The sequence below is a fragment of the Camelus ferus genome, chromosome 14, assembly GCF_009834535.1.
Source record: "Camelus ferus isolate YT-003-E chromosome 14, BCGSAC_Cfer_1.0, whole genome shotgun sequence".
Taxonomy (NCBI): domain Eukaryota; kingdom Metazoa; phylum Chordata; class Mammalia; order Artiodactyla; family Camelidae; genus Camelus; species Camelus ferus.
The window spans coordinates 16,464,849-16,478,917 of NC_045709.1; the positions used below are offsets into that span (position 1 = coordinate 16,464,849).

A 14,069-nucleotide genomic window follows, 5' to 3' on the forward strand; every position below is an offset into this window, starting at 1 on the left:
TGTAGTTTTGACCATTTATGTCTGGGATCAAGATTGACTTTACGTCATTTATACCTGTTGATGCAACTGAATATTAATAGCCAGTATTTTAAATGTTTTAAAATGTGCATGTTTCTTTATAAACATTGGGCTTTCCTTCAAAAAATCAAATGTAATTATCTTCAATTTATAAATCATTTAATTAGTGAGGTTCTTCTTTGCAAATGAGGAAATTAAAGAATTGCATGCTATACTTTAAAAAATTGTGTAAAAATTAGAATATTGTATGTTACATTTTAGAAACGTCCCTACAATTATATAAATAACAAGATTATCTTTCTGTATTTCCATTTTTTTGTTCTTTTATTCTGAAAAGAGGAGAATGGGTAAAAGAATCTGCTCTTTATCTCTCCAGGCTTGGACAATCAACAGTGAACCACCTCATTTTGCTATATTTGCATAAATTTAAATATCCTATCTTAGGAATGTTTTCTTAAGCTCTCTTGATATGAAATTCAAACAAAGATTTGAAAGATAATTCTATTATTAGTTTCTTGCAATCCTATGTCATGGCTCGGTTATAGGAGAAAATATTCAATGATTATTACATCAGTGAAGTTCAATATTCTAGAGCTAATAGCTATACATAGCAACTTTGGGAATAACTACAAAGATAGCATTTAAAATTTTTCTTGTCAAGGTAGAAAAACAAATGAAAAGACAATGTTTGAATAAAATGTGAACTATAAAAAGTAAGTAATGGATAAAGACCCAGAAAAACAAATATTTGGAAAGTCAAATATTATTTCCAAAGAGCTATCAAATCTTAGGAAAAATTCTTGTTCATCTATTTTGTTACTTATAAAAATGTTAAATTAACCATTAAACCTATGTATATAGTTCTACTGTAGTATAGGGTAAAATATAAGAGAAAAATTCCAATAAGGAACAAAACTTAATTAAATATTTCTCTGCCCTTGTCACTTTTTCCAAGCAGAAAATAGTTCTCTTTCTTGAAAGACTTAATATAATAGACAATGTAATAATAAAACATATATTGTAATGACTCATTTAGGAGTTATTTACCAGGACAGAACAAAAACCAATAGGAGAAATTTTAAAAGTTACCAAAAAAGTAACTCTCACTAAGGGCCAAACAGTTTTGCCTGTGGGTTCTTTGAAATTTTCAAAGAATGGATAATCCTCATGCAATATAAATTTTCTATATCTTATAAAGATGCATAGCTTCCATATTTATTTTATGAAACTAATGCCTTCCTGATACAAAAACTTGACAGTGGACAAAAAATAAATATGGGTGCAAAATAACCAAAGAAGACACCAGCTAAACAAATCAGTAAGATTATGAGACTGACTGCTGCGCACTGCACTAAGAAGGCATTAGAAATCAGTAAGATTAAAAGGAACTGCTTCCCACAGCCAAGCACAGTTGATCTCAGAATACAAGGATGGTTTAATAATTATGAATATATTACTGTTGTTCATTGGTAAGTCTAGTCATCTAAAGGGCATTTGACAAATTCCAACCTTCATTATGATAAGACTAGGAGGGTCCGTTGATAATATAATACAGAAGTGCATGGTTGGTTTGACATTATAAGATTAATTAATTTATAAATTAAGAGATTAAAAAGAAAATTTTGATCATCTTAATGGAGAAAATGCATTCACTAAAATTCAACATCCTTTCATATTAAAAATTTTGATTTAAAAGAAGGAACCGCGTGATTAACAAAAAACAAAACCCAGTGTAGTCAGCATCACGCCTAAGTAGGGAAACATGAAGCATTCTCCTTAAAATCAGAAATAGAATCAGAATGTCTTCTGCTACCACCTATTATCAATACTGACTCGAGGGCCTAGCCTGTTTATAAAGAAAAATAAAAGTATGAGGAATGACAAAGAAACAAAGTTATCATTAGTCTCTGATGTAAGAGTACAAAGCCACCCCCCCAAAATATATAAAATTAATCAGAAGGCTCACAAATATTTATAGATACAACATCGATTAAGAAAAAATCAATTGAATTACCAAATGTAAACAATAGGATATAGAAAATGTAATTTTGTAAAAGGATATTATGTATAACAGCATTAAAATTATAAAGTGCCTTAGCATAGGTTCAGTAAGTGCTGTCTGTAAGTGGCCGCACCTGTGCCACGGAAGCTCCACAAAGCTGCTGGCTTCTAGTGGTCAATTCCTTCCTGCAGTTTCAGCCCCATTTCCTTATCTCCACAGGTATCTGTCTTCTCTAGAGCCCAAGCCCATTAACCAGCTGAACAAAGAAAGGCCTATGATGGAACAGACGCTTGCTGAGATGTAGACCGGAGAGTGTGTGGAAGAGGAGCTGTGCCGGGATACAAAGAGAAATATGAGGGAAAAGAGAAGTCAGAAATAGAAGAATCTCATTTGCTATGTGATCCTACTCAAGCAACTTACTCTCTTTAAGAATTCCTTTACAAAGTTCCACCAACAAGACTCACCTCACAGAATTACTGAGAAGAAAAATGAGGTAATATATGTGAAAGAATCACACACAGAATGTTGTGCTTAATAGTCTGTTATCAAATCTTAATTCTCCCTGAATAAGATACAGTCCGTAAGTTCCCTATGAAAAAGAGACCCACCCCGATCTGCTGCGTTACAGCCGCGACTGCAGCAGTACCTAAAGGCTTTCACGCAGCACACAGCACCCTATTGAAATAGGTGCTTGCACAATCCTCTTTTTACAGATAAGCCCACAGTGGGTATTCCTCTGGGCACCTGTCAGACTGTCTACACTGGCTGGCAGAAAGACTTTAGCAGTATTCAGAAGAGTGTAGTACTCACTGGTTAGCTCACTGGCCAGCTCACTGTATTGCCATACCACTGACTGCCTGTTCAACATAGTCTAATTTCTCACTGGTTTTTCTCCAGTTTAATAACTTTCATACCTTTTAGAGTCACTGTGCACTTGAATTAAGACAAGACCCCATTAGCTTTGTCATGGTCTTTTCTCAAGGGCAGAAGTATGTACATACTCTTCTGTGTCATTCACATATTTTTTGGGGTGGGGGATGTAATTAGATTTGTTTATTTATTTATGTATTTATGTATCTTTGTATGTATGTATTTATTTATTAATGGAGGTCCTGGGGATTGAACCCAGGACCTCGTGCATGCTAAGCATGTACTCTACCACTGAGCTATACCCTCCCCCTTCACACATTTTTGAGTTGGTAAATTTCTATTAAAAAGACCAAATCAATAGATTTGCCTCAAAATGTAAATATGTAAAACACATTAACACAGTACCTATCAAAAATATATTAGCTACCATGATCAAACCATATCATTATTATTCTCATCATCAAATTTATTCCCCCCACAGGGGAGTTTCTGCAACATCGAGAATTAAGAAAATATAATTTCCAAGCAGCACATGTAAAGATTCTGTTCAGACTTGGCATGTTCCTCTGTACTCACATTCCATTGGCCAAATATGCCAGGCACAAAGAAATGTTCGATAAATGCCAGAAAGTATCATTTAACAGGTGAATAAATTAAGATTTGAGGAAATAAAGTCCAAGGTTATATAGCTAGCATTTAGCAGTGCTAAACTCACACATAAGTCTATTTATTCTAGATATTTTATTTCCCACCCCAAAGGACAACCTGCTGATCAGTGAGTAAAATTTTAGTTAAACGAAAAATTCACATTTCCAACCTTCCCTACTTCTGAGGAATCTGGTCCTTTTTCCAGAAGGAATAAAGCAGAACAGGACACTGCAGGAGAGGCTTCAAGGTAGCTTATGTAAGAAACTAGGGCGTAGAGAGATGTGGCCAACTTCCAAGCGATGGAAAGAATTAGTGACGACAAACTTAATGACTCCAATAAGAATTTACCTAACATTTTGGAAAATGAACTCTTACCGTATTTGAAAAGTTTAAAATTCTCTTTATACTAATGTCTTTAATCATTTTACTTTTAAGCTGACTTTCAGAAAAATAATTTTATAATTTGTTCCCTACTATTATAAAATATATAAACTGAGATCTTAAAGCTTATTTAAAAGAATACCGTGGCTTTGTAACTGAGCCACCTCTTATTTCAAGTTTTTAAATACCTTTGGTTTTCCTTTTTAAAAAGTTTAAAAATATGCCAATTTTTTACCTTGATAGTTTAAACTTTTTGGTTTATAAACTTACATTTACAACAAGTTCTTCGGCTTTACTAGGGCTGATCTTAGTGAGCCTAAGTATAAATGTCTTTGGAGAAATCATTACTATTTAGGAATATTCCCACATTTTATGTTGATTTTCAAAACCATTCTGGCTTTTGAGAAATGTACTTCCTGAATAATTCACTTGAATTATTGCCTGAGAATAATTCTCTGTACTTGTTTAAATTTTTTTTTTTTACAGAATTCTATAAACCTGAAGAGTAGTCTTTTAGAAAAATCATCAGAGGGAAGGAATTTTTAGAAATAAAACTGGAAACATCCAGAATCTTGATGGTGTGCCAAACCAAATGTCAACTGGAGCACGACCAAAAACTAAAGTAAGTAGCTTTCTTACAGAATATTCCGGGTGGAGAGCCATGCCCCACTCACACAGTGAAGAGAGTGCCACATTTGCACTTTCTCTATTACTTTTTTGTGTTCTAAAATTAGCATTAAATTTGACCTTTTTTATTATAACATGATTTGTAATGAAGAAATATATAGTTAATATTTATAATACTGGAGAAAATGTAGTCTGTGATTTTAAGATAAAATGGTTTGTCCATTGTTATAAGTAGCGTCATAGCCATGGATTGTATGCACTTCAATCAATTTCTTCATTATTAGTGAAAATTCCTGCTGTAGTTGAAGATCTCCTTGAACTAGTCTTCATGATTGGGATAGTACACATCTCAATGATCAGGGTTAAAAAAGAGGCATCAGATTGGGGAATAGCATCTGCCAAATATCAGCTACAAACATTAAATATACTTTGTTTAATTAACTATCTTTGCTTTATGAAACTAAATAATTATCAGGAATTTTGTTGTTGTGTTTTTGGTATATTTTTATACCAAAAAATTGAGAAAAAATTGAGTACCCTTTCTTACAGATATTTTACAACTTTTAATCATCTTTGTAGCCTTTTTTAAGGTCTCTAAAATTTTTTCACTTTTTCTGTTGAATCCAAAAATACATGTTCATAAATTCTGACCAGTGGATATTAGTAATAACTTGAAAGATTTAATAGAGTTACTTATGGTTCTTGATTTTATGATTCTCTGGCTCCTTTACAATGTAAAGAGTAATAATAATTTTGCAAGTAAATATGAAGGGCAAACACTGTGTGTCTTCCTGAGAGGAAACAGCAGAAACTTTCTAAACTTTCTAATTACCTCAAAAGATAATTTAAGAGATTACTTACAAAGGTCTGGGCAGGGTTAAGGGAAACCAGCAACCATAAGATGATTGCCCAGCAAGATCTGTAGACTTCGAAGAGGAAAGCAGCCACAGCCAGACTGACAGGGAAGAGGTCCAAGGAGGAAACACTCATCTCCCTCTAAGCTTCTGCCCTTTTTCTTATTAGCTGAACTCATCAGGCAGTCAGGAGGATAGCTCACTTAATGTACTCTTTAGTAATTGTCCCCACAGAGGAAGACAGAAAAGGGTGGAGAGTGGTTTTAGAGGGTCGAATAGAAAATATTCAACACACATTAAAATGAAAATTGTTAGCTACCATTATTAAATATGTAATATGTTTCAGGCACAGTGCTAAGCTCTTCATACACATTGCTCCTTTAATAGCAACCCTATAACATAAGCATTATTACCCCTATTTTTTAGAAAAGAAATCTGATTTGCATGGCAATATCATAAAGTTAGTGAGATAGGTATTAATGTTATCCTCATTTTACAGGTGAGTAAACTGAGGCCCAGGGAAGATAAGTGACTTGACCAAACGGGCAAAAACCAGTACTTGAGTTTGAGTCTTCATGCTCTTTATCACAATGCTATATCATTCACTGCCTTGGGAACTTTGTAATGCCTTTAAAAATAATAATGCATATTACTAAGTGAAAGAAGCCAATCTGAAAAGGCTACATACTGTGTGATTCCAATTATATGACATTCTGGAATGGACACGACTATGGCGACTATAAAGAGATCAGTGGTTGCCAGGGTTTAGGGAGGAAGGAGGGATGAATAGGTGGAGCACAGAGGACCTGAAGAGCAATGAAACTATTCTGTATGATACTACAACAATGAATACATGTCATTATACATTTGTCAAAACCCATCAGATTTACAGCAAGAGTGAACTGTAAGGTAAACTATAGACTTAAGGTAATTATGTGTCAATGTAGTTTCATCAATTATAATAACTGTATCTCTCTGGTGAGGTATGTTGGTGGGGGAGGCTGTGTATATATGTGGGGTCCATCAGGGAGAATATGGGAAATCTCCGTACTTTCCACTCAGTTTTCCTGTGAACCTAAAACTGCTTGAAAAATTAAGATTTATTTTTAAAAAATATTTTTAATTTAAAAGGGAAAAGAAAAACATAGTACATCTTAATTATATTTACTGTGGTCCACATTTTTTTCTTTTTGATGAAGAATGATAATATCAAACTTTCGTACAAGGCTTTCTTAGAGCACTTCTCAGCCCAAGAAGAAAGCATTTATTACAAATCGATTGATTTTCTTTTTTTAAGATTAACAATGAAAGTTAAAAAGGAGAAAGCCATGATCTTTAATGTGATGCTATAATCCATTGCCTATTGCCTTTTAAGGGAATATAATTTATTAAAGAGGCATTTGGGACCTGTCTTAGTTGATTTTCTAATTTTTTTTTTCATTCTGGTTACTTTGTTTTTATAGTAAGCTCTTAACTATCCTCAGGCAGGTAATTTATTTCCATTAGCTCATTCAGGATAAGGACAAGGTAACTTTATAAATTATTAAGTAAAAAATTGGGAATTATGTCATATTTTGGTCCATTCAGAACAAAATCGTGAGTCCTCAGCTAATTCTCACTGAAATAGGATGTAGAGAGGAAGAATACATAGCCTCAGATATTAATACTGGAATTTATATTGCCTCTGAAAATCTTTTTCTGTCTTCACCATCAACATGTGCCATGGGCATTCCTTCCAAGTTCGCATATAAACAGGCAGCATGCAGGGAGGGGTCAGCTTGGCAGAAGAACTGTTTTTGCTATTCTATCTGTGAATCTTTAAGTAGATGGACAGTGGTTTCTGAAAACTTCCCCTGCTGTTTTCCTTTTCTAGGGAGTACTTTCTAAACAGCCAACTCAGTTCTATTTCTTCTGAATATATAATGAACTCAGAGGCCCCGTAATAGGGAAAATTTGCCATTGGCTAAATTTCTTCCAAGATAGGAGAAAAAGCCTTCCACACAGGATTATGTCAGCCTAATGTACATTTGTCTGACTTACTGTCATTTTCCCGTTTTCTCAGGCTAGGCTGCAAAACCCAATTTCACCCATAAAGGTGTGCAGAACTCACTGCCCTGTGGAACATGCCTGAGGAACGTGTGCTCACTTCTGAATGTAGCCCTGGCTGCCAAATACTGAGGGCAAGTCCTCTGCCAGCCCAAGGCAGGTTTCCTATGAGCCTAGTGCTGTGCAGAGGACGGAGGATAAAGGTGTTTAAAGCTTTATTGCTTGTCAAGACTTCTATATACTTTCAGAAGAACATTTCCAAAGTTTGGAATATGGGCTTCTACCTTCACAGACTATTCCTGTCTATTCCACTCAGATGCCATGTGCCTAGGAGCAAAGTGATAAAAGCTGTTGATGGTAGCTGCCAGTATAAGTGAGACACAAAACAGCTGCCAGATGAAACTCTGGGACTATTCTGGCTCTCTGTTTTCAACTTGAGAGAGCAGGCCAGTCATATTTCTGAAGCAGATGGCTCATGAGCAGCTTCCAATTTTATGCTTACTTCCTGGACTCAAGGGAAGAGGCAGGATAGGGTGATGCAGGGAAGTAAGTGTGGAGTGGGATGTGGACTGGCCAGCTCCATAGGATCAGTTCTTCGTAACCTGTGTCTGCGTTCTCATCTTCCTCCTGAGCCCAGACCCTTGGCTGGCTGTCTTGGCATCTTGAACTGCATGTTCCAAAGCACCTCAGACTCAATCTGTCAGGTCTTGAACTTTGCCATCTTTTCCTCTCTTGATGAAAGACACTTTTGGTGAACTCATTCAGGCCAGAAACCTGGAAGTCACCCTAGTTTTGTTCTTCTCTTAAACTCACCTTCATTGTCACAAAGTCATCCTAGTCTGCATTTCTAATGAGGTGTTAACTCATCCCCTTTGCATGCCTAAGGCCACTGCTCTGAGTCAGCCACCTTTCACCTGAAATGCAGCCTATTAACTGGTCTTTAGTATCAAATAATCCTCCTCCATTATTCAGAATGCAAACAGAGTGATCTTTTAAAAAGTTAAATCTGATCATGTCTCAGTTCTATGGAAAATCTTCAATGTCTTCAATTTCTTTTTTTGTAGAAAATCAAATTTCTGTGCATGTTAGACAAAGCCATTCACAATTTAGCCATTCCTACCTCTGTAGTCTCTCCTCTCTTGTCTCCTCCAACTTTCACTCACTATTCCAGCTGTATCAAACTACTTTCAGATTCTTCTTATACTGTTTGTATTTGCATAACTTGTTCCTTTAACCTGGAATTCCCTTTCTATCTTCTTCACATTGATTCACTCTACTAGGTTCTCAAGGCTCAGTCTATAGCAAGGGCCTTGTTCTTCTAGCAATTGTCACAGTGATATTATTTATATATTTCTTTGTTTTTCCTTTCACTGACCTTGAAGCAATTTGAAGTAGAGACTCTGTCACTTATCTCAGTAACCTAAATGCTTAGCACGGTAACTGAAAATTATAGGCCCTCATTAAATGTTCAGTCTGTAATATGTTCTCGTTATTTCACTATTTCTCTTTTCTACCATGGGGCAGTAGCAGGAATTGCTACTCAGACACATTTGGGCTAATGTTTTGGCAAAGTTTTGATACTAGAAAGAAAGATGGTTATACATTCACACCACAAAAAGTTACAGGTCCAAGGATGTCAAGAATCGAAGACTTACCAAAGATAAAGACTATCTAGGAGAAATTTCTAGAGGAACTTTTCCACTCAGGTCAGACTTCTGGTCACCCTCTCTTTTTTCCTCTCTGAGAGCACAGGATTTGGGCATTGTGCTGCCCTTTCACTGCCACCTTCTTTGTTTTCAACTATTATTTCTTTCAGTCCTTGACTAATGAGAAATAAGAAAAGTAGTTCCAGCAAGGATAACTCTTCACTCTGCAAGTTTTCTAAGAATTTTCATTGGAAATTATAAGAGATAATCAGCAAAGAGTTTCCATATAATATCCTCCTATGAATACTTTTTATTTTTCCCAAAAGAGTCTCTGAGGGAGCTAAGACAGGTCATTGGTCTCATGTAATGTTTATCTATACTTTGGAGACCACCTATTTTCAGTGAATTTCCTGGAATCAAATCGAAGAAGCTAAGGAAGAATTAAGAAGTAGCTGGGGGCTTTGTAAGAGTTGGGATGAAACAGGGTCTAGGGATTTGGCCTGACTCTGTACCTCAGCTGGAAAAGAGGTAGCAATGGAAATGGAAGCGAGGAGAAGCCTTCGGTGATGATGCTACAGGAGATATCCAGCCTCTTGTTCCTTCCTCCTCGCCACTCTTTTTGGCATAACTACCCCGTGGATTCCTGCTTGGGATCCACAGTGGAGAAGTTCAGAAGAGTTTTGCCTGGTCAAAGGGATGAGAAGGACATGTGAAACATATCCTCATAGCTGTGGCTGTGGTGGGGAGCAGTTTCTTTGGCCATCAGGCTGAGGTAGTAATAATTCCCAGGGACTATCTGTATGTTACCAGCGGTCCAGCAGATGTAAATAGAGACTGCTCATTATTGTTCTTTAAAAAGTAATATCCTAGAGAATAAAACACTATTCTTTATATTGTGTTTCATGATTAACTATGACTAGCTATTCTAGAATGTTTAGGTCCTTCTTTCCTTCCCCTGCAGATCTAGAGAGTATTTACCGGAGCTAACATGCAGAGCCACATCTGTTTCAGGAACATAGCCCAGTTATGGGGTTGAAAATATACAGTCACAAGCTGCACTTGGCCACTGCATTCTGGAAGGCCTGACTAGATGTATCTGCCCGTGAGATCACCCCAGCTACCAACCAAACATATTTCTCCTCTGAATTATTGAAAAGTATTTCTAAAACATGATATATCTGAAAAATTCGATGCCTCCATTTTGGTTCATTTTATAGCCTTTACTGATTACACACATTTCTTCTGTGGCTTGAATAAATAGCAGCATCAACTGCGGTAATAAATCCTCCACGCTGCAGACCTGTGTAGCACATCTGCTTGTGCCAAAGTTACACACCAGATGGCAACTGAAAATGATCTGCTGTCTATGGTAAGATGGTATTTAGAGAAAATACATCACAAGTAAAACAGGATGTACATTTTGCACTGATTTCAGAAGTACATTGAACAAGTTAGTGGGCAAATACTGCTGAGTGCCTACTCTGTGTAGAACCTTGTGAGGGTTGCTGTTTTGGCATGGATGTAGGGCTTAGATGTGTTACTAATACATCATCTCCTGTAAGAAGGTTGGAAAAATAATGACTTCCTAAATTTTCAAGGTTTCTCCACTGTTGGTTTCTGTTATGAACTTGGAACAGGGATTAAGAACATTTTAGCCATCAAGGATGTGTTTTCTGTGGCTTTTTGAGTAGGGCGAGTGTTGTGACCTTAAGTGACCTGGGGAAGACAGGGCCTACTGGGATAGCCATTGATTAGGTGATCTAAATGGATTTGATCCATAAACTACATTGCAGGGTCCTAAAGACTTTAAATATCCGGGAAAGTCTCCATCAAGATCTACAGAGTACAGAAGTAACTGTGACTTTCTGGTCAGAAATGTCAGTGTCCTGAAGTGCATGTTCTTTAGTAATTACTCAAGTGGTCCTGGAGAGTGAGCGGGTGATGAGCTAATGAATATGCCATCACCCCTGGCCTGTGTTATCTCTCTTCCCTACCCTCCCCAAACAGCTATAACTAAAAATGAAATTTTCTCCCCTACAGTTAAGACCATAAGATCATAAATTGGTGTCTGATACCACCTCCCACTTCCATGAAGCAAAAATGAAGTTTCCTTTCTAGTTTTCATGTCATTTTACTGGGGGGAATCCAAGAGGCAGTTCCACTGTGAGGAAGAATACTATGAATTGGCCATCCCTGAAATAAAATGTCTTGAAAGACTTGACAGGGCTGTTTTACTGTGAAAATATTAATATCTTAGCAGATTTAAGGAGGAGCCACGTGTCGGCAGTTTTCTAATCCTTTGTTTTGAAATTAGATTCCTGTCCTTATTGCTGAGAAAGACAAACAGTGAGTGGGCTGCTGATCACTCGGGGTGGGGGCCAAGGAGCAGAGAAGCAATTGGAATAATTCACACCAACATGTAAATTACTGAAAGGGCTTTAACACTCTCAGGAACATTTGCATTTTTAAAAGACTCTCTCTAAACCCAAATAAATCTATGGTACTGGGTGGGGGTAATTCTGGCAATGTAACACAGTGAGATAAAAACAAATTAAGCAATGCACGGGAAACTGCTTCAGAGGTAGGTGAATGGGGCAGAACTCTGGAGACCAGCCCCCTAAATGGTTCCTGCTTTCCCACAGCCTTTTTACTGATTCTCTTAAAGCCTTAAATGTTCTTTTATGGGTCCCAGGCAGAACTTGGGGCTGGATAAAGAAAGCATGCCTAGCAGGAGGCAGTCAGTAGAGAGGGCATGAAGACAGGGCAGGTGGTTCTTTGTTTCTGGTCATTATAAGTTTGAAAATGTCAGGGTTTAACAATAGTTTGTTATAAACATAGCTATCAGAAGTGTGAAAATAATGAGAAACTGCAATGGAGAAAATAAGTTTGGCTGTTTATGTTAAGCACTTGGAAAATATTCAGCCCCATTGCTCCCTTGGGCTGGATTGATACTGCCTATGAACTTCCTTCAAGAAAAACACAACCGGTTTCACCATCCATTTTTATTAACTCCACATTCTCAGAGGAATCTTTATGCACTCCCTTGAATATCAGGACTAAATTTGTTTCACTTCATGTGGAACTGTCACACTGGATGTAATTTTCCAGGAACTCGGTTCTGCTTTCCAAGACCAGTAGGGATATCTGTGAATATTCTGCCATTGCTCTTCCTACTTTGTATTAAGTCTCCAGACATTATTTCAGGAATAAGAGAAATAGTTTTTTTTCCCTAATGAAATAACTTTAGGGCCAGCGTACTTGCTATGAGTGATAGTGAGTACTTAAATCTACCCTCCACCTCATGTGGGCTGAGAAATTCTTCTTTGGCTAAGATAGGGGTAAGCAGACAGAATTGTTAGTTCAATGAGGATGCTTGCCCCAGAAGATGAAAACAGGCCAGGAGATTTGGGCTTGAATTGAGCATGAGGGAGGAGGATGGGAGGTAGGATAAAGACCTAGAATGCAAGGTAAAAAGCTCTAGGTCTGCGCTGCCCATAGAAGTATAATGTGAGCCATGTCTGTAACTTTAAATTTCCTAGTCACCTAAAAAAAATAAAAGGTAAAAGAAACAGGTAAAATTAATTTTGGTAGTATATTTTATTGAAATCAGTGTATCAAAAATGTTGTCATTTTGACATGTAATCAATGCACAAACATTATCACTGAGATAGTACTTTCTTTTTTGGATTCTAAGTCCTCTAAATCTGCTTTGCATTTTACATTGACGGCCTGTCTCCATTTGGACTAGCCACACGCCAAGTGCTCATGCAGTGCGTAGACAGAGCAGGTCTAAGTCATAAGCCAGGAGGAAAGAAACGATGATGACCCAAATCATGTATTTATTTATTTATTTATTTACAAATAAATTGTTACAAATAAGTAATTTTATGGCTCTAAGTCAGAGCATTTAGAAAATAATGAAAGTTAAGAGAATTACCTAACTTTGGACAATTATGCCCAAGGAATAGAGTGGTTAAGGAAGATTTGTGTGACTAGAACAGAATTTACTGAGTTAGGCTTCAGGTAGATATAAGGGGATCAGAGTTTACCTTGAATTACAGGGTGAACATGGAGGTCATTCGCAGATGACCTTGGTTTTCTTAAGGTAAGAGAAAAACAGCTCTGCTCCTGGAATGAGAGGGGAAGTAAAGACAAACTTTACTCTGTGGTGATGACTCTAAAAGCCCCATGAACATATAAACCTAAAGATAAAGGGGACACAATGTCCTGAAGATAATATGCATAATCAGTTCCCTGAGTTTAAGTGAGCCCCCAAATCTCCTTTCTGCGATAAAGTAAATTTTATCTATAGGAAGTGCTTTGTTAATTGTGAAACTCATGTACATACATGGGTTATTGTTATTGGCTAAAGAAAGGGCTGTTCTGTGGAGATGAGCTATCAGGGACACCTAACAGGGAAAATCCATCATCCCAGCGCATCATTAAATCTCAGAAACTTGCTCCCCTAGGTAGGTAACAGAGAGTTAGTGGAGGTGAGGGAGGGCTATCTTTCTGTTGGGGGCAATCTTGGATTTGTTTTATCAAAACATTTATTGCCCATCTTTAGAACCATCAGCCCATTACTCTCATTGTATATTTAGTGTGAGGGGATGTACTGCTCCAAAATTAGTTTTTCTCCCCCTCAGTGTGGGCATTCAGTGGCTTCATAAAATTGATAAATGGCTCTTCTTGGACACACAAAATAGAGATTGGCAGGCAATTTAAAGTTAAGATTTCCCAGTAGAACCATCGCTACCAACAAGATCACATACTGACTCTCCTGTATTCTGAGAAATGTTAAAATAAGGCCAAGATTTTTATGATCCTCACTTTCTACTGCCCAGAAGGCTTTTCTACCCTTCATTTCTCCTGTGCCAGCTACAGCTGTGTTTTCCCAGTTGTGTCCCCTTTGTGTACACAAACATACATACATGGATGCTCCTAAAATCAGTCATTTCAAGTGGCTGTAGGTTTTGC

The 14,069-nt window shown here is 36.9% G+C and overlaps 1 long non-coding RNA gene across 1 annotated transcript in view; it reads left to right on the forward strand.

The window, feature by feature from the left end:
• Window positions 1–4,427: 4,427 nt before the first annotated feature.
• The window catches only part of LOC116668570, an 80,019-nt gene continuing 70,377 nt past the window's right edge, over window positions 4,428–14,069 (forward strand). Inside the window, exon 1 of the long non-coding RNA XR_004325721.1 lies at window positions 4,428–4,541. This is a non-coding gene — a long non-coding RNA (uncharacterized LOC116668570). The remainder of the gene's footprint in view (window positions 4,542–14,069) is intronic.